Source organism: Arctopsyche grandis, chromosome 10 (genome assembly GCF_051622035.1).
Source record: "Arctopsyche grandis isolate Sample6627 chromosome 10, ASM5162203v2, whole genome shotgun sequence".
NCBI classification, from domain to species: Eukaryota; Metazoa; Arthropoda; class Insecta; order Trichoptera; family Hydropsychidae; genus Arctopsyche; species Arctopsyche grandis.
In genome coordinates this window covers 15,096,831-15,116,098 of record NC_135364.1, presented here as the reverse complement: position 1 = coordinate 15,116,098, position 19,268 = coordinate 15,096,831, and the positions used below count along the sequence as shown (strand labels likewise).

The window sequence follows — 19,268 nt, the reverse complement described above, 5'->3', positions numbered from 1 at the left end:
AAGCTACAGAAGCATGTCTACAAACTTTTCAACAAAATTATTCGCGTATAATTGAATTAAAGAGGTCTAACGACATTTTAAAAAGATTTTAATGAGGTTTTTTTAATGAAAGCCCGTCTTACTATTTCTATACCATCTTTCAGAAGTTAAAGAAAATTGCAAATTCAGAGTTGTGATACAAATTATGCAATATGAATCAAATTTTAATTAGTATAAATTCATCATACTGAAATTGACATATTAATTTGCTTATTCGCCTGTTTCATTACACCTCTATGATCGGTAAGACCTCTGTGGAACCACTGATTTTTGTAAAATTTACTCGTTTGTCATGATGTTCAAGTGGGTAATTATTGACATAATCGTTTTGCTGCTCGTGTGCGTCGATAATCAAACAGTTACGTACGATGACACGAGCGCAAATGCTTGTTGGGAGTTCAATTCGTGCTGAAGGGGGACTAGTTTGCTCTAAATGTGATTAACGTGATTGTTGTGATGATGATGATGATAGTGGTGTGATGATGTTTGTAAAAAGGCACCGGATAGCGTATCGAACGATCTTTATTTTATGCATATGTTACATTAAGAGTGTAAGGCTCGCTGATGTATACATTGTCGAGTATGTGTATGCTTCGTCAAAATCATCTAGTAACAGTGTACACGGCAGACATAACCTTAACTATGTACATAAGTTAACCCTAAACTAAAATCGTACATAGGTAATACGGATGTAGTTGTAAAACGTATACAGCAGATTGAATCTTGTTAATTATTGTCTATTTCTGTAAAACTTCAGCTGTCTTTAAACAGAAAATTTACTGGGGCACAGTGGCAAGTGCATGAATATGCTAGCCAGTGTATTTCTTGTTCAGTAATACCTGTGAGTATCTGTGAAATCTAGCGTTGTAAGCTTTAGCTTATGTAAAATCAAACCTGGTGTATGTGTTACAGTGATGAACAATTACACTTGAAATATAATTTCACTGTGCACTTAATAGACATTACTGAAACACATAATACTTAAATGCGCATGGCTATGGGGTGTGGTATAAAATTGCAATTCCTCTCAATTGTAAATTAAATTGTACATAGTATTCTATGTATAAGGTTTCCTAGTTGTAAAATTTCTAAGGCGAATAATTTCATTCTTAAATCATCATAAACGTAGTATGAACAAAAATCTGTTAAGATAAGTAAATTGCTAAGATTAGAATGTAAGTACGAAAACGCAAACAGATATAAACAAGGATTTTATACCACCGACTTAATTGTAACAGCGGGGGCGTTAAATTGGATTAAAAATTCGAGGAAGTCATTAAAAAATTTAATTATAATTAACTGTTTGAAAACATGTGGGCATCGCGAGTAAGAGCCGTATAATAGTATTAAATATTTATAAGCCGATTTGCAACACTAAAAGTTGTGTGAAAATCAATGAATTTTTACGTCTGTATTATATATATTTTTTATTTTTTCACATAACACCTACTAATCCGATTAAAAATTGACTACAAGTGTTACTGTCACATTTTGTATAGGATATAAATGAGCTAAATTTAATAAATAAAAAAATATTAGTATGGGAAATACGTTTATACATATGTATAATATATACAAAAAACCACATTAATCTTTACAATACTAGAATATACATTATTTATTTATCAAATAAAATAAGCCTGAGTAACAAAGAGGCAATATATTTTTGTGAAGACATGAAATATGTAGGTACATGTGTATGTATGTAGATTATAAACATAGAGAATATTTGATATACAAATAAACAAAACTAACAAAAACAAAATGATAATATGTATTTTAGTTTAGTTTTAAGAGGTAATATCATTATAATTATTAAATACCAGAAATTATCGGTATATTCTTATATTTATCAAGCAATAACCATCTTATACAAAATTGTACATAGTAAAATTGTATGAGATGATATATTTTGTTCCAAAAAATTATATCGATTATTTGAGAAGATTTTATGTTATAGATGTATTTTGACTCACAAGATCCTTCAACATTAATAAAAACTTCGGCTGCGGCGCTTTTTCACGAAAAGAATCAGCATTATATTTTTTGATTTTTACAAACCTCCTTTATTAAATGCTTTTTGTTATTACTAAATTATGTTCACAATACATCTTACATATATCTATTTTAATAGCTACTGATCTACTGATCATTTTCTATTTTACAATTTTAAATTTAATTTTGATAGTAATCATAGTATTATATTATTCTAATGTTAATGTACATCATAGTAGGAAAAAGAGCTCAAAAACCTATTTACAATTAAATCAGCAATATACGAGCTTATTGATCATGATATGAAATGTACTCGGAGATAGGAGAGGTATCTAATGTACTAATACGGGATTTATTAATAGACCGTACAGTACTGCTTCTTTTTAATTAAAGCATTTAATACACCTACCAGAATTAAATTGCGTGCTTACATATTAATTAAAGCAAACTGGATCCGATCTATCCAATACACCTGCGATCGGAAACCGAGTTCGTATCCTTCACCATGGGAATCGTCCATTTTAACCCTTTAGGCGACGCGCCTCGATTATTATTTTACTGCAGCAATAAAGATAAATTAAGACTGGTTTACCTTTACTACAATTTGTTTTACAACACCTAAACTTGACCGATTATTTACACACCGCGAGACGAGAGTTCAAACGTTTCCCAGAAGTCACCGGCCGAATTAACAAACAATTAGATTACCCTAATCAGCCGAGACCTCTAAAGTCCGCATACAAACACACACACACATACTTACAAGATTCTCAAACTGTGTTTTTGTTTATTTATTTACAAATTTGCGAGCACGTTTACGGTTATCCGCTACCGCTAAATTTAATTTAATATAGCAATTAAGCGCATCCGTTTCGTACTCCAACGAACCATTAATAAAACGCCGTATTCTAAGGCATTAATAAAATTTACGATATCGATGTGATACGTGCACGTATAAGAAGAGTGTTCAGGTGGCGTTGAACTCGATAAACGTTTATTTGCTAAACACTGTCTCGAATGATTACTCCCGAGTGTCGTCTCCAAGTATACGGAGAGCGACTATGAAACAAAATAAACAAAAAATGAAAATAAAAGGAAAACAAGAGTGTATGAAATAATGTTTGAAGAACAAAATACAAACAAACAAAAAACAAGTAAAATAAAAATAAAAAGAGTTGAAATAAGAAACAAGCGAGGAGATAAATGGAGTGAACGTCGCAGTCGTATCTGTCGGCGTTTAGTGTAATGATCTAATGGCGTTATTAACATCTCCCCGGGTTTAAATCTACGCCTGGTTTTATCTAATGGTTAAGTTAGACAAGCAAACAAGATAGTGTCAAGATATTTCAAACGCAATTATTTTAATTGTAGTAATGTGTTTATGCATGTATGTATGTATGTATGTATGCTTATTAAACGAACGCAGAGCGACGAATGTTTGTAAATATGTATGTTTATCATAAAATATGTTCAAATTGCGTCTCTCGCGTTTGAGAGATGTGTAGTCAAGAGGAATCCTTATTTATGTACATATATAGGGAAAAGTTATAAATTGTACACGCGCGTACCATTAAGATTAAGTGTCATATTTTATATTGAACGTCGTATTTTTCCGTGTTGGATTATTTATTTCTTATTTTATATTTATTTTAATTAACATATACGACAGTGTCTTCACATGTTACCCCAATGTGATACTGTGGCATACATATGAAATATATAAAAACACATTTCATTTATTTAACAAACATTCACAATTTACCCAAAACATTTAAAGAAATAGAAGAAAATAAAAAAACAATAAAAATAAAAATTGAATAAAATTTAATAGGTTAATTAAACAAAAAGTAAAACAAAAACAATAAAAAAGTGGATAGATTGTGTGAATGGATCTCTTAAAAATATATATGTACATATAATACAATGTTCATTGAAGTGGAACACTGATTTAAAAAAAAATCTTATAAATGGTCCAACTAGCAAAGTTTGACCGGAAATTTTTTTTCTAGAATATGTATATTGTGTTTTGTATGAATTATACAAAAAATATTCGTGTGTGGTTTCTCTTCTATTGTATATATGTAGAGCTTTTATCCCTGAAACCGGAAAGGGCCAAACGTTTAAGGGAATTATTATTTTTTGTTAGAGTATATATTTTTTTATCACTAAACCTATACTTAGTGGTGAGCTTAATTATCTCGTGAGCTTCAGTGCGTTACAATAACTCGAAATCGGTAGCGTAATTAGCGCCCTTATAGATAACAGGCTTTTGTACAAAATAAATATACGTTCCGAAAAGTGTTTTACGTTCTAATGAGCGCCAGTATATATTCAAAATTGTATAATATCGATTAAATTTTAAAGCTTTCATTGATGAAAGCTAGAAGGAAGGGAAAATAATTGTAACGATGACACTGAGCAATAAAAAAAAATTACCGGTGCTGAGACTAATCCATCTTTGCTAAGTTTGACACACTAAATTCAAATACGATAATGATTTTTGTTGGTTTTCTATCGTTTATTATCATATGAGCGCTACCACTCGAATTAGTACGTTCAGATAAAAAAAATTGAAATTGAAAACCAATCCTTCTTAATGTAGTAAAATATAAAACTGTATATAATATCTCGAGAAAAATGGGTACAAAAAGTATATTTTTGACTTTTAAAATTTGCTAGATAATTAATTATCGGTATTTTAAAACGATAAAAAATTACAATCAATAGAAAAACATCTGACTATTGATTCCAATAGTCACTTTTGGCACATATTGATTGTAGATTGGTTAATAGATTGGCACTATGTAGATTTTGAGTTAGACTGCAGAAGCCAAAAATTTGAAAAATTTGACCATTTTTCAAAAGCTCATTTGACATTTTTCAAAATGTCATCAACGAGAAGAAACTAATAAAAACATTGTCATATTCGAATTTAGTAGATCAAAATTAGTAAATATTGATAAATCTTCGCTCTTGTAAGTAAAAAACGTTATTTTGTTGTTGATCAGTGTTGTTACTGTGTCTTATTTAATTTGTATTCCGAGTATCGATATTTTAATTTTATTTAAAATTATTTCTATCACAGAAATAAAGATAAATATGTACAGAACAAAAACTAAATAAAATTTTTGAAACGTCTACTGCACAACGAACACTTTAAAGACAAGAACAACAAACCCAAACACCGACAAACGGGCACGTCGATATTTTACATCAAGTGCAGATTGAATTGTACATCTACATCCGAATATAAACAGAATTTTCATAGACAAAACGGGGGGAACGTCACATATATAATCGAAGGGCAAGGCGACGACAGCGACAAAGCCTCGAGAGAAACCCTTTATATGCCTGGGTAAAATTGTTCGAAATCCTATTTACTCGCGTGCTTCTCGAGCGCCCATCGCGGAAACGGACGACAAATCGAATCAGCCAGATTTATTTATAGCCGAAAAAGTTTATTTTCGCCTCTGAAAAAGATTCACATGCATGCACATACATACATACATACAATACGCGTCCTTTTGTGAAAATCACGTAGAGGCGTTCGTAGGCAAGGGGTTGACGACACGTGGCCGACACGTTTTTCGGAAGCACGTGGACATGCCACGAGACAGGTTTCCAAGTCGGTTGGTCCGTTGGTTAGTTTGGAAATTGTGTGGAGTCGGCTGGACCAGCTGGAATTTAGCCAAAAAAGGTTAGCGACCCCTGAGCTCGGTGCCAGACGGGGCGAAGGAACAATGGAAGTGAAGGTGTGGGAGAGCCACTGGGAGTATCGATCACCGACGAGAGCATTTCTCTGATACGCATTTCATTTGCAGCATCGCAATCGGATTGAATAAGCGTTTAAAGAACCCCCTCACATACTTATGTTCAGTGGTTGTAAATGGTTTTCAGCTCTTAAAAGCCTAAGTACATACATATATTGTACGTTAATTCTGTAAAGCTATCTAAGCAGTAGTTGACACTTTAGTTAGTTGACTTTCAACAGTATGTTTGTCCTAAAAGATTAGTAATACATATGTATCTTGAAATATGCTAAAGGATTCAAGGGACGATTGATCAAATTGTGTACTGCTGCATTAGAGAATTGTGCTCATGCCGTATAGTTTGGGTTCAAATTTTAGTAAGGGCCGAATTATTTTGTCCAATAGTTGCAATCGGTTCTTTTGAAATTAATGTTTATTTATTACAAGTGTTTTTACCCGGCTTCACTCGGTATTATTAATATAAACCAATCTAATGGCAAACATTTTATTAAATTTATTTGAATAGTTTTATTTTAATTAAATTTATTTGTTTTTCTACGAACCAACAATAGTTACATACAAAGGCTTTTTCGGAATTACATATTACTAGTGTTTTTAGCCGGCTTCGCTCGGTATTTGTAATATAAGCCGCTTAAACATGGCCAATCTAATAGTAAACATTTTATTAAATTTATTTGAATAGTTTTATTTTATTTAAATTTATTTGAATATTCATTTGTTAGATGACGTCACGGATTTACGAACCAACAATAGTTACATACATACATACATAGTTACATACAAAGTATCTTCCGAAATTATATATTAGATACATAGATGTATATTTATTGCGTCCTTTTCTTTATCTTGCTATGTCCAGAAGGTAATGGAATATTTATGGGTAAATATCGTTCATAAAACACTCGAATCGACTATATGTACATATGTACATATATATGATTCTTTTTTGTGTTATATTTTTTGACCATTGTGGCGCTTTAGGAATTCCTGTTATGCCACAATGGTCTGTTTAAAATAAATAAATAAATATGATGATACGTATTGAAACATTTTTCAAATAATACATATGAATGAAAATATGTACGTATGTACATCAAATTTGACAATGCCATCGGGAATTCAATGAAAAAAGATAACAGTATTGGTAGAAAACATTCTGTTTACACAGTTGTACATATACTGTAACGCAACTGTTTTTTTAACATCGTGTCTGAAACAATGGGATGCGTTTTTAATTAAGAAGGTTTGAGATAACTGTCAGTCGCAATTCCTTCAACCGTCTTGGCATTTCCTTCAGCTCCTCGTCTTCATTTTATATCCCCCTTAAAATTTTCCGATGTACATACCTGTTCGTACTTACGACTAAATTTCATACAGGATACTTCATACATGATCATAAAATAAATATAAATTTAAATAAAATACTATTTTGAATAGATAGGAAATGTGAATATTCACATTATGTACTAAAATATAAAGACATTCACATATAAATCGGGAAATATTAGGTGATTCACATTGATATGGGATAAGCCTACACAATAAACACTCATATTATAGTGGCATAAAATTAAACATGATCGAAACGTAAAATTATGTATATTTTAGAGCATATCTGTAGTATTCGTTAGTATGTATGTATGTACATATGTACATATTTATAATAATAAATTCTATAAGTTTATTATGGAATAAAATTAAAACTTACGCAGTCATTTATTAAAGAGTTTGTCATGAAGTCAAATCGATACATTAAAATACATAAATATATTGTGTGTTTAATAATGTTATAGGCGTATTTATTTATAAAAACCTTGTCAAAAGGGAAGCCTTTGAATACCGTAATAGAAAATGCAGTTTATTGCATTATAGGTAAACACACGAAGCAAGGTCAAGGCGCGCCTAGATAAAATCTAGATCGGATTATATTATATAATATTATGCACTTGTATTGCAACAGAAGCGTGGGATGTTATTACACAAAACGTTTCATTTAACGACATTATGTATATATGTATTGATAAAAAATGTATGAAAACGTTTTTGATAGAAAATTGCGATTTGATTGCGTTTGGACCTTGACACGCTTGTGACGATCACCGAAACGATAATGGTCATTTGAAAAATCAGTTATGCCGGTCGAAATTGATTTTCATACTTGAAAAATGTATTCGCAAATAACAGTTTTGGCATTGGATCGAATCGAGGATGATGATCCGAATTTTTCAATGTCTTTCACTTGATTTTTTATATTTTATTTTTTGTTATTGAAAATTAATGATGCGCAACGTGAAAATTAGCTCGGCTTCCGCAATTCGAAAAGAAAATTAATATTACATACCAGTGCTTCGTCTTAAGAGTCGTAATCTTCAATTCTGAAAATAAAAATACAATTAATTAATTTTGCGAAGGTAAATAAAAGTAAATCAAAAATATTATGCGCAATCCGTCCACAAAACACACAATAATAATAATAATAAATTTAAGCTAAAAAATATTTATAAGTAACAATGTCAAAATTACTTTATAAATTCATCAGTTTTTGATTTTGAATCATTATTTATATGGAACTAAATACATATTTAAATAGAACGCTGTATGCTCGGCATAACGAGAAGAGATAGGTAATGGAATACGTGGGTGAGAAGTATGACAAGCAGTGGTGTAGTGATAAATAAAAAAGAGCCAGGGCGGTGTTTAATTTTTATGACCCCCTCCCCCCTCTTTTTTCATCATTTAAAGGATATGTATCCTAATATTGGTGTTCAAATATAAATTATCAAAAAAAAAATCAAATGCTAATTAACAAATATTCTTGTTGAAATTATGATGTTTTTTTTATACTTTCTAAAAACTTCACAATAATAGGTAACATAATAAATAAAAGAGATCAAAAATATAGAATATATATTGGAAAAGAAGAATTACAAAAATTTTCAAGTTTAAGGAAGACTTCTAGCTTCTTTTTTTTTAATATTATGGTTTTCAGAATTTACTACATTGTTGGGAAGACTATTTGAAACTTTAACCACTGAGTTTGAAAAGAAGGAATCTCTGACCAATTTATTCGATTTTTCTTTTCGGAGTCTGAGAGTGTGACCTCTAAGATGAGTGTTTTCATTGAACGTAATGAGTTTGGACATTAGACAATTATGATGATTATTTATGTATTATTTTAAAGACATCGATTAAGTCGCCTCGTATTCTTCTCGTCTCAAGTGTTATTAATATTAGCCAAAATATTTTTTAATTTTACTCATAAAACAATTTCCATGTCAATCATTAGTGCCAGGGCGGCGACCTGGCTCAAAAAGAAGTACCAGGGCGGCGAACTTCCCCGACTACACCACTGATGACAAGGATATCGGATACATGTACAAAGATAGTGCAGAGAGTGAACTGAAATCGCAATGGGCGGGTCATGTAGCTAGAAGAGTGAACGGAAAGTGGACAAAAGAAGAGCTGGAATGGTACCCGAGAGAATGTAAAAGGTTGAAAGAAAGTCCGCACGGAAGGTGGGTTGACAAAATTAGAAAAATGTATGGGGTGAAATGGATGAGAGTTGTGCAAAACAGAATTGAAGCATATTGGAGAGGCCTTCATCCAGCAGTGGGTGATGAATGACTTGAATAAATGATTATAAATAATAATAATACTCATCGTAATTGTTATGATCCATTGATAAATTCATAATTCATCGTTATAGCTTAAATTTATCCTTTTTTGAAATCATTAATTTTGAAACGGAAAATTATCGGAATTTAATCATGACATGTCAATTTAATTTTAGTGTCATGATAATTAAAATTAATTAATTATAAGACATTTATTTAAATTTATTTTATATAATATGCTTGATATTATAATAAAACTATCACTTCCGGCTTTCACGATTAAGTATAAAACATGTATGTACATACGTATCATATTTATGCATGCATATTTAAACATATGTTTTTATCACTATTTCACGATTGTTGAGCTTTGTAAGATACATAATAATTACATACATACTACATATATTATCCAAAAATCTAAATCGAAAAGCCTCATTTAACTGTCAAACGTGTCTTATTTACGACGCATATATTATATAATAATTATTACATCGCAGTAGGGTTAAACAGTTTGTATACAAAGTGGGCATAAACGACGAGGAAAGCTCGTCCAATTTAATATTTGAATTAGATGTCCCAGTAATGGCGTGGGTCAACGCACCCTAAAATTAATATATGACCCTCCGGCGACCTCATAAAGGGTCACCGCAATAGGATCGTCATTTTATTATTTCGTATGTGTGCGCGGAAAGCCTAATCTGAGGTCCAATAAGAACACAAAACGTATACATTTACGGCAGCAAATGGAATCCGCGTATTACAGAGTATCGCAAAGGATGGTGCGCGTACCGCTAGTTGTACGTGAACTTTGGCTATGTGTATTAATTAAGCTTTATTAAATGAAAAATTAAAATGGAACGTATAATATTTTTGTGAGGGTACATATTAAATTGAGATCGCTATGATTCCGGGACTATCTATCGCGTCATTGAAATGAGCAAGAATGATGCTTTTTAACAATAATATTTAATTGGTCTAATGATTTACAGCCAGTCAGTAGTATTTATATAAAAATATAAGACTGTGGAGTCGGAGTCATGAAAAAATTTATCAATCCCGACCCCAATTTCGCATTAAAATAGCGTTTATTTATTTTTTACTTAATGATGTGTGTAAATATTATATTAATAACGAACGTTTAACTGATTTGACTGCTTCTAACGCCTTTTTGTGGGGCTTCTCAATATCTTGGGTACTAACCCGTATAACAACCAATAATCATTCAGCACCTGAAGGCTGATAGAAGAGATCAATTAGCGTTAAGACCTGAAACCGTAATAAAAGTGATGGAAAATATGTACGTTCGAAAGAGCCGACAGGTTGAATTTGAAAATGGCGGCAATTTGTGGGCCATTATTTTTAACAATTAATGTAATATTTTACTGAAGTATGTAAGTTTACTCAGAAGTTAATGAGTTAACTGTATGTTTGTTAAAAAAAAATGTAATATTTGTAAGAAAATGATGTCTTGTAAATTAGTATTAAACGACTTTTATTAATGACGCGTATTTAACTATAATATTTTCAATTGCAATGATATTCTATCGTCGTTAAAGGTGTTGATTGATAAAGATGAAATAAATGAGTCTTTGTAAAACAGCAAGTATAGTATTTCATTTCATTTATTTTACTATCATAGTAATGATGAAAATACGTCAACATATGTATATTATCGCAGTTATATCATACATATATCATATAATCATATATATGTATATAATATATATATATATATATATATATATATATATATATATATATATATATATATATATATATATATATATATGTATATATGTATGTATATATGTATATATATATATATATATGTATGTATATATAATATCGTTATTATGTCTGTCTGAGATAACGCTCGCCGTACTATAATAGTCGTTTCGATTCGAAATACATAAGTATGTACGTCACAGCTAAACCACTGCCACAACGTACATATATACGAATACAATAACAAAAGAAAAAACTTCTATATATACTGTTTGCTACCAATGTTTCCTCTTGGCAGAGAATTTACCGTCATCAATTTATTTAATTAATTGATTAATTTTTATTGATGTTTTGTATTGTGTAACATGTAGGTAGGTAGGTAGTTTTTATCTTTTTTTTTCATATTAAACAATTAAATATAAATATTAAATTAAATATATTTAAAAGATATTTGAAAAAAATATATTTTAATTTTTTATTATTTAATAACTTAATATGCCAACACTCATGCGATTATATGTCAACGGGAACAACACTAGTTAATATACAAATATTAAGATATGAGCATACGAAATACTCGTATGAAGAAAATGTACGGAATGCAGTCAATGGATGAAATTTACATATGTACGTAAGGTAGGCAGGATTGCAAGAAAAGATATTTATCAATTTAGGATTGTATGGTGAAAGGCCGATATTTGATTAGGTGGAACATATTGAAAAGCATTTGCTAACCCCTGGTCAACAAGCGTCTACGACCATATTGCGTCGGAGCTGACGTGCATTCACGTAGTTTTTTCGGAGCACTTCCTTGAATAGCTAAGCAAAACTCACGTCCAGCACTCGGATAATAAGCCCAGCAAAGAGGACGCGGTTCGAATCCTTAGAAAAGAAGCCTCCTGTGTGTGTAAAAACGCGACATTTCCAGTTTAATATGCAGGCAGCATTCCTGAGCACTCGCACTCTTCTCTTCTCTCCACCACAGGGATCGCTTCTAGAGAATTCCTCACAATTACACGAATAGTTAGAGAGCTGGCGCAAATTCTTGGCACTCCTTCGGTTCTGCGAGACTTCCAACTCTCCTCCGGTGCAATTATGATGCGCTTCCTGGTCGTCGTGGACCCTGAAGAGTCGCAAGAAAATGCAACAACTATGTAAGTACATGATGACTCGGAGCGGTCTTTAATACGGTCCGAGCGACAATTACTTTTAATTTACTAGATTGTTACAAGGAATCTTGAATACAATTTTTTATTTAAAATATAAACAACAAAATACATGTTCAAATAGTATTTTTCAACATACGTATTTTAAATAAATTGTAGTAGGAGAATTTATATGTTATCAACAAAATTGCATCCGTTCTAATTTATATGAGTGTGTGCATTTATAATGTTTATAAAATAAATATTTTTAATTTATCATATGTATGTATGTATTGCGGTTAAATACAATATACGGGCTAACATTAAATACACATGTACATGCATACATACATATATATGTAAGAGTAAAACATTTTGCAAATTGTTAAACATTACAATTCTTTACGATAAGGATTCTTATCTTCATATATGAAAATGTTATTTTATATCAACATTAAAACCTCAAAGTATATAATTTCATTCTCTCTATCTATTCATACCAAGAATGGGATTTAAAATATAATATATCAATGAATTGTTTTAGTATTATTTTTAAACAATATAGACATGTACGTACTATATTACGAACAGCTTAGAAATAAAAACAAATATTGATCAGTTATTCTTTATGAACCCATAATATGGCTTTTTTAATTCATAATCAGGATTATCAAGAACTTATCGTTCATATATAATATGCATCTACTGTGATATAGGTGTATATATGTATGTATATATGTACATGCATACTAAATAGGTACATAAAAATAAAGTAAAAATCGGATTAAGCTTAAATTGAATAAGTTCGTTACAAAATAAGTATCAATATTTGTGTTAAACAACCAATAGCGTCTTATTAAACTTGTATGAATTTTAAATTACTTTTATATGGAAAAGTTCTAAAATTTTTAATATAATTGAAAAAAACATTTAATAAATCAAATAAATAAGTACGAGTATATTATTATTTTAATAGATATATGTATATATATCGTGCAATGCATTCATTTAGTTCGCCCGCGTTACAACACGCTCTCATTTTCCGGCCATTTTCCAGAGGAAAACTTTCCCGTTACGGCCGTCACTTACGAAAAGCGATCCTTCCAATTTTCTGATATAACAAAATTAACTCAAAATTGGATCTTATCTGAGGAAATTTTGTGAAGAAAATGCGTTTTTAGGTGCGGTTGTTCTGAGCCGCGCCTCTTTAGCTTCGGACATCCGCATTGCGCTCGTCGGGCCCGCCGCAAACCCTCGGAAAATTTCACCCTTATCAGTCTGAGGAGATGAAACTTTTCCAGAGTAGAAACTTTCGCGTGTAATTTGTTTCTTACACCCTTTTATTTTGGCGTAATCAAGCGGGACGCAGACAAACTGTCGTAATCTAGACTGACGCTCGCGACGAATTACAGTAAATAAATATTATACTTAAACGCCCAAGTGGGTCAAACGATAAATTACCTAGAATTGAAACAATCGAACGACGGCTAAATCTGATTTAATGGTTATTGATTGAAGACGGGAGCAAAAAGGAAGAAAAACACGACACTTGACATCAAACGTATGTACATTTGGCGACCGTAGTATCCTCTAAAAATAAATTATTTTCTAACTTGGTAAACTCATTTTCAGTAAAAAAATTCGGGTCGACATTTCTTACGATCAAAATACTTTGTAGATGGATAATATAAAAACGTGAATACTTTAATGAAGTCCCTGGGGTGTTTTCCACGTATTTATGAAGTCATGGTATAATTAATTGAACTTATTTGAACTTTGTTTCGTCTAAAACAGTCATTAAACTCTTAATCCATTTATTCTCAATTAAACTGGTTATGATATTTTCTACAGATGAGTGAAGTGAGGCGTCCGATTATAACTTATCGGAGTTATTTTAAAAGGCAAAGATTGTGGCAAGATCAATTGGTGAAAATTTGAAAAGAAATTATGATATTTCATTTGGAACTTTCAGGTCGGATTTTATTTGAACGATTGATTCTTAAATAGCCACCACAGTCGAATTATACCGTCCTGTAGGATTTACCTACCGATAAAAAACCCCAGCACGTCCCTGTTCGAAATCGATATCCGCCAATAGAGAAATGGAGATGTCACTGTAGCATTAACGATCGTTTAAATTTCGACTTTAATTGAATTCCGCATTCTACACATAAAAGCAATACATTGCAATACACAAAAACACGTATGCGTATACGGATAAGCACTATATGTATAAAATCCTAGTCATAAAAAACAAAGTACAATATACTCTGAAAGGCGCGTGTGTGGATGTGAACATACTCATAAGTCGATATCCCAATAAGGGGTTAACGCTTCAGGATACGAACTCATATCCTTGTTTGATTCATTCGAATCTTCCCGAGTGTATTTGTATATTTTTTTCGTATTTCAGCAAGACACTTTCTAACCAAATAAGGGTTGCCACTACAGTGATGACAGGTAGCGTTTTTATTCCTCCGGATCCCCATCTATGTGCATCACGTACTACGCATGGCCCACAAGTCACGTACGCGTATTATTCGCATTAGATTATGTCCAGATGTGAGAGCTTCTTATGGTAACTGAAGGCGAAGGAAATCCAGAATGGGATATAAGGAATGAAATGCTTAGTCATATAAAAAAAGAAAGTGGTCGTATTATGACAATGTTGGGTGCGCTGATCTTTCGATATTGCTACATTTTTTTTTTCGTAGACAGGTTAGAGCTAAGCATAGATTTATGTATGATATGCTGAGAAATATATTGCATAACGTGAATATGGAAAACAAATTGACTTAATCAAAACGTGAATAGATCTAACGAATAATCGACTTCATGCTACCATGGTGCTATCCATGAATGAAAATGGGTAGTCCTCACTTTAAAAAGTTGATTATAATTATGTATATTCACTGTTATATAATATTATTTCTTTCTAACATTATACAAATTGAAATGATAACTATTACTATGCGCAATATCAAGAAAATCCCCCTATAATTAAATCGGTCTATTTATCAAATTGATAATCAGTGTTTCGACCCGGTACATTACCATTTCATTAATTTATATAAGTGCTTTCAGTTTAAATTTGTTTAGTGGAAGAATATAATATAATATGATAATACCTAAAAGCTTAAATGTTATATATGAATGAATGTGTTTGTGAAAAAAAAAAATGATTATATTCTTATATGTAAAGCTTATTCTATACAATTAAATCATTGTTAGAAAATAGAGTCTGTCATACGTCGGTCCGTATTAATCTTGAATGAAAGCACACAACGAAATTTTCAGCATTGTTACAAGAAAAATGTGCTGTCAAGATGAGATTCGACTAACAATTCCGCCAATGCCACAACTTAAATAAGAGTTTAACGAGAAAAGAAAAATAAGAAGAAGAAACGCTCCAACCCCTCGAAAAGTACATACATACCCCTCTGATTAGTCAATTCATCTTGCAGTCTTGCAGAATCACTTTAAAGACACGCTGGGAAATTTCAGAAGCGTTCAACAAAATTGTAAATTCATCCGATGAATGGCGAATCATTAAGCGAATATTCAATTCGAGTATACGTCTTTAAACGTTGAGCTTAACTGTACCCAAGCATATATACATACATACATATGTACATATGTATGCATATTTTTAAGGAGCACATTTCCACCGCATGAATATGGACCAATGGACCATTAAAACTGTCTGATTTTTTGGCTGCAAAAAATAAATAAAAAAACAACTACCACAGCCTCCAACGAGCCGAGAACACTTTTTGCCTACGCAACGTTCGATTTACCACACATACGAAAATAGCACTTCGCGGTTTCCGCCAATTAGGGATAATCGTAGTGGTCATTACGAGGAGTCAGTCAGTCGGACGTTATCCTGAATTATATCCTGAGGTGAATGGTCTAAAGCTGGGCTTTAAATCCTGAAGGATTGCGTGCGAATCCCTTGACGATACGCCCTATCTATGTAAGAATCTAGTCTTAAGACGCGCACAATATTAACTAATATGATTTATTATCTGAAATTATCAATATATTGGATGTATTTATTCAAAATTACAGTTACGGTCATCATTTATAAATATTAAATGTGAATAAACATTTTAAACATCGTTACTCTTTCGGTACAGATTATATGACCTGTTCGTTTGATAAGTGTCACAAATGAAGCGTTATAATCAGAAATTCGAGCGTGAAGGTTAACAGATAAGGTAAGCGAATAGGTTAACTTCACGAAAAAAGTGTCGATAGTAAATTTAGCAATAAATTGATACATTTTGTGAAATGTCCAATCAAAGGTTAATTGATAGCGCTCCTACGCGAATTCCTATCGCAGTATAAAGACAATTTTCTATCCAACTAAATATATCGCATTTAAGCAATTGTCGTTTTGTCGAGGTCGTTTCTTTCTGCGTCAGATCAATCTTCCAGAGTGTTTTCAACTCGTTTATATTCTCAGTGTGCGGGCATGTGTTTTTTTTTTGACGTATTACGTACTAGTTTTCCCGAAACCCGGTAAAGTTTCCTGTTTGCCAAAGAGGCGTCGTCAATTTGGCACCGTATGTAAATCGATACTAGGCAGAGTGAGATATATAATACATAATATGTGAAAAAAAATACATATACGAGGGAGCTCCACTGGAGAGAGAGAGCTTACAAGTTTCGGGAAGTTTGTCTCATTAATTTTCGCTATCTGTCTAGACTTCTGGAATGGGGAATGGGTTAGTATATGCGTTTCCGAATATTAACTTATTTATCATCTCGAAAATCGTATAAAATTTATTATTACGGTGCATAAATCAACGCAATCAATTATTGACTGTGTCGGCAATGTAATAAATAATTGATAGTTCATTATGAGTCATATAGAAAGATAGTAAATAATTTGGTTACTTCTTCTACTACTTATCTCACTTTCAATAATTTGTTGAAACATATGTAGATATGAACGTAGGTGGACTAAAAAAATTTACATACATATGTATATTATAGTATATTAAGTGAAATTAGAATAAGGTATATATAGAGGTGTACATATGTATGTTTATAATAACGATAAGGAATTGCAAGAAACGTGAAAAAAAGTTTTGAAAACGTAACGTGAGGCGAATGGATGGAAGTTTATAGGAAATGCAGGAATGGTATCCAAAAATTAAGATAGAAGATTCTTTTAGAAGAGAATTTATGTTAATTACTTGGTTGTAATCAACGGGAATTTGGATAATGCGAGATATATGGACCTGGTTGAAACATAATAATAAAAATTAATACGTCCAATATATAATACATAATTTTAAATTTTTAAAATGTGACTTAAAATAAAAGTTAATTTACAAAGATATAAATATTCATTAAAATCCTATATTTTTAAAGTACAATTTTATTCTAAATATGACGATGTTGATTTTCGCACTCATTTGTATAATAATTTTTATGCGGTAAAAATTGTCATCGGGCAAATGATTAGTATACAAGAATAAAAGGTAATTCTTGTAAGAAATATGCAAAATTAAGTAATATTTGACCGTATATAATGCGTATATTAGTCGTAAAACAGCGCGTGGTATAAAAGCATATTGCATAATTAATTTTGATATATTCAAATTGATGAGAAAAAAAATACACACATAATATGTCTAATTTTATTAGTTTTGCTGAATTAAATTACACGAATTTCGTATACGAAAATATTTCAAATTCCCGCATCGAATCTCAAATCCGGTTCTCGATATGGTCGTGATCAAATTTCCGAACATTACTGATCTAGGAAGAGAAAAAATCTAAGAAAATTCATAAAATAGTTTAAAAACTTATAAAGAAAAGGTTCCATTACGCTTATTGTAGAACTAGTTGAGATGTGACCCGAATGAGATATTGGAAGAAAAATTAATAAGAAACGACAGTTGCGTCACGTGTGAGCGATTTTCCGACAGCTTTTCCTTATATGGAAATGGATAATATACATTTTAGAATTTTAGCCACATTAGGTACAACCCTTTCACTGCTTTCTAATAATAAAATGCGAAGGGAAACCGACGCTAGTAACCACGTAAAAATCATCGAGTTAAACAAGCGATGCGAAAGCGTGAGATAACATTTGAAGTTCGTGTGACCTCATGCACGCATTTCCTGACTTTCTGTCAGCCTGTATATATCGCCCGAAAAAAAATTAAATATATGTATGTATGTATGTATGTATATATGAACAAAAAGTCCAAAAGGAAGTGCGGCTAGCGACTGTTGAGATAACAGCGTACCAAAAGTAGACGATTTCCGTCGCGCTGATTAACACTTAGCGCTCGTTTGCGCGTTTCGAGATCTCAAAGGCCGATCGATGAGCGAAACGGAGAGGAAAAAAAAGGGAAAATTATCCAAGCGATTAAGGAGAAGAAGTAAAACGAAAAAAAAACAGAAAAAAATAAGATCGGGACGCACGAAGAATAAAAATCCGTGGGAAAAAGCTCCCAGGACCAAGCGATACGGAACGGACCTATTCACAGTTCATTCCCCACTAAAAAGCAGATAACGAACTCGGAGCAGAGTCCACCTGTACAGCAAAGGATTAATGATCAATATATGACAGTGAGAAGACAATAAAATTCATCGATCGAATAAACACCGAGTCTACAAAAGTCGAATCGAATATGACATGCAATAAAATGGAGTCGATCATTGTGAAATGCATGAATGCACTTACACGTAATATCAAAAGCGTTTTTATTTGTCAGCGTAAATCATACTTCCAGTGCATATGCAACATTATTTCCGGTACATAAATTCGAAATGAATTTTGTATATGGATGATAAAGTTTCGCTTTGAAGAGTCGTGTACAGAGATGCGCATAAAGCACGACTCGTCTATTTTCGGCTCAAATTTAATACATGCATACATATGTACATATGCATATTTATATCAGTTGACGATTGAGTTTTAAGCAGGATTATACATTATTAATATCGTAGGGAAA

At 31.7% G+C, this 19,268-nt stretch overlaps 1 protein-coding gene across 1 annotated transcript in view; it reads right to left on the bottom strand.

The window, feature by feature from the left end:
- The window catches only part of LOC143918172 (uncharacterized), an 87,786-nt gene that overhangs the window by 43,048 nt on the left and 25,470 nt on the right, over positions 1-19,268 (bottom strand). The window contains exon 2 of the mRNA XM_077439919.1: positions 8,146-8,179. The gene's annotated coding sequence lies outside the window, so the exon portion shown is untranslated. The remainder of the gene's footprint in view (positions 1-8,145; positions 8,180-19,268) is intronic.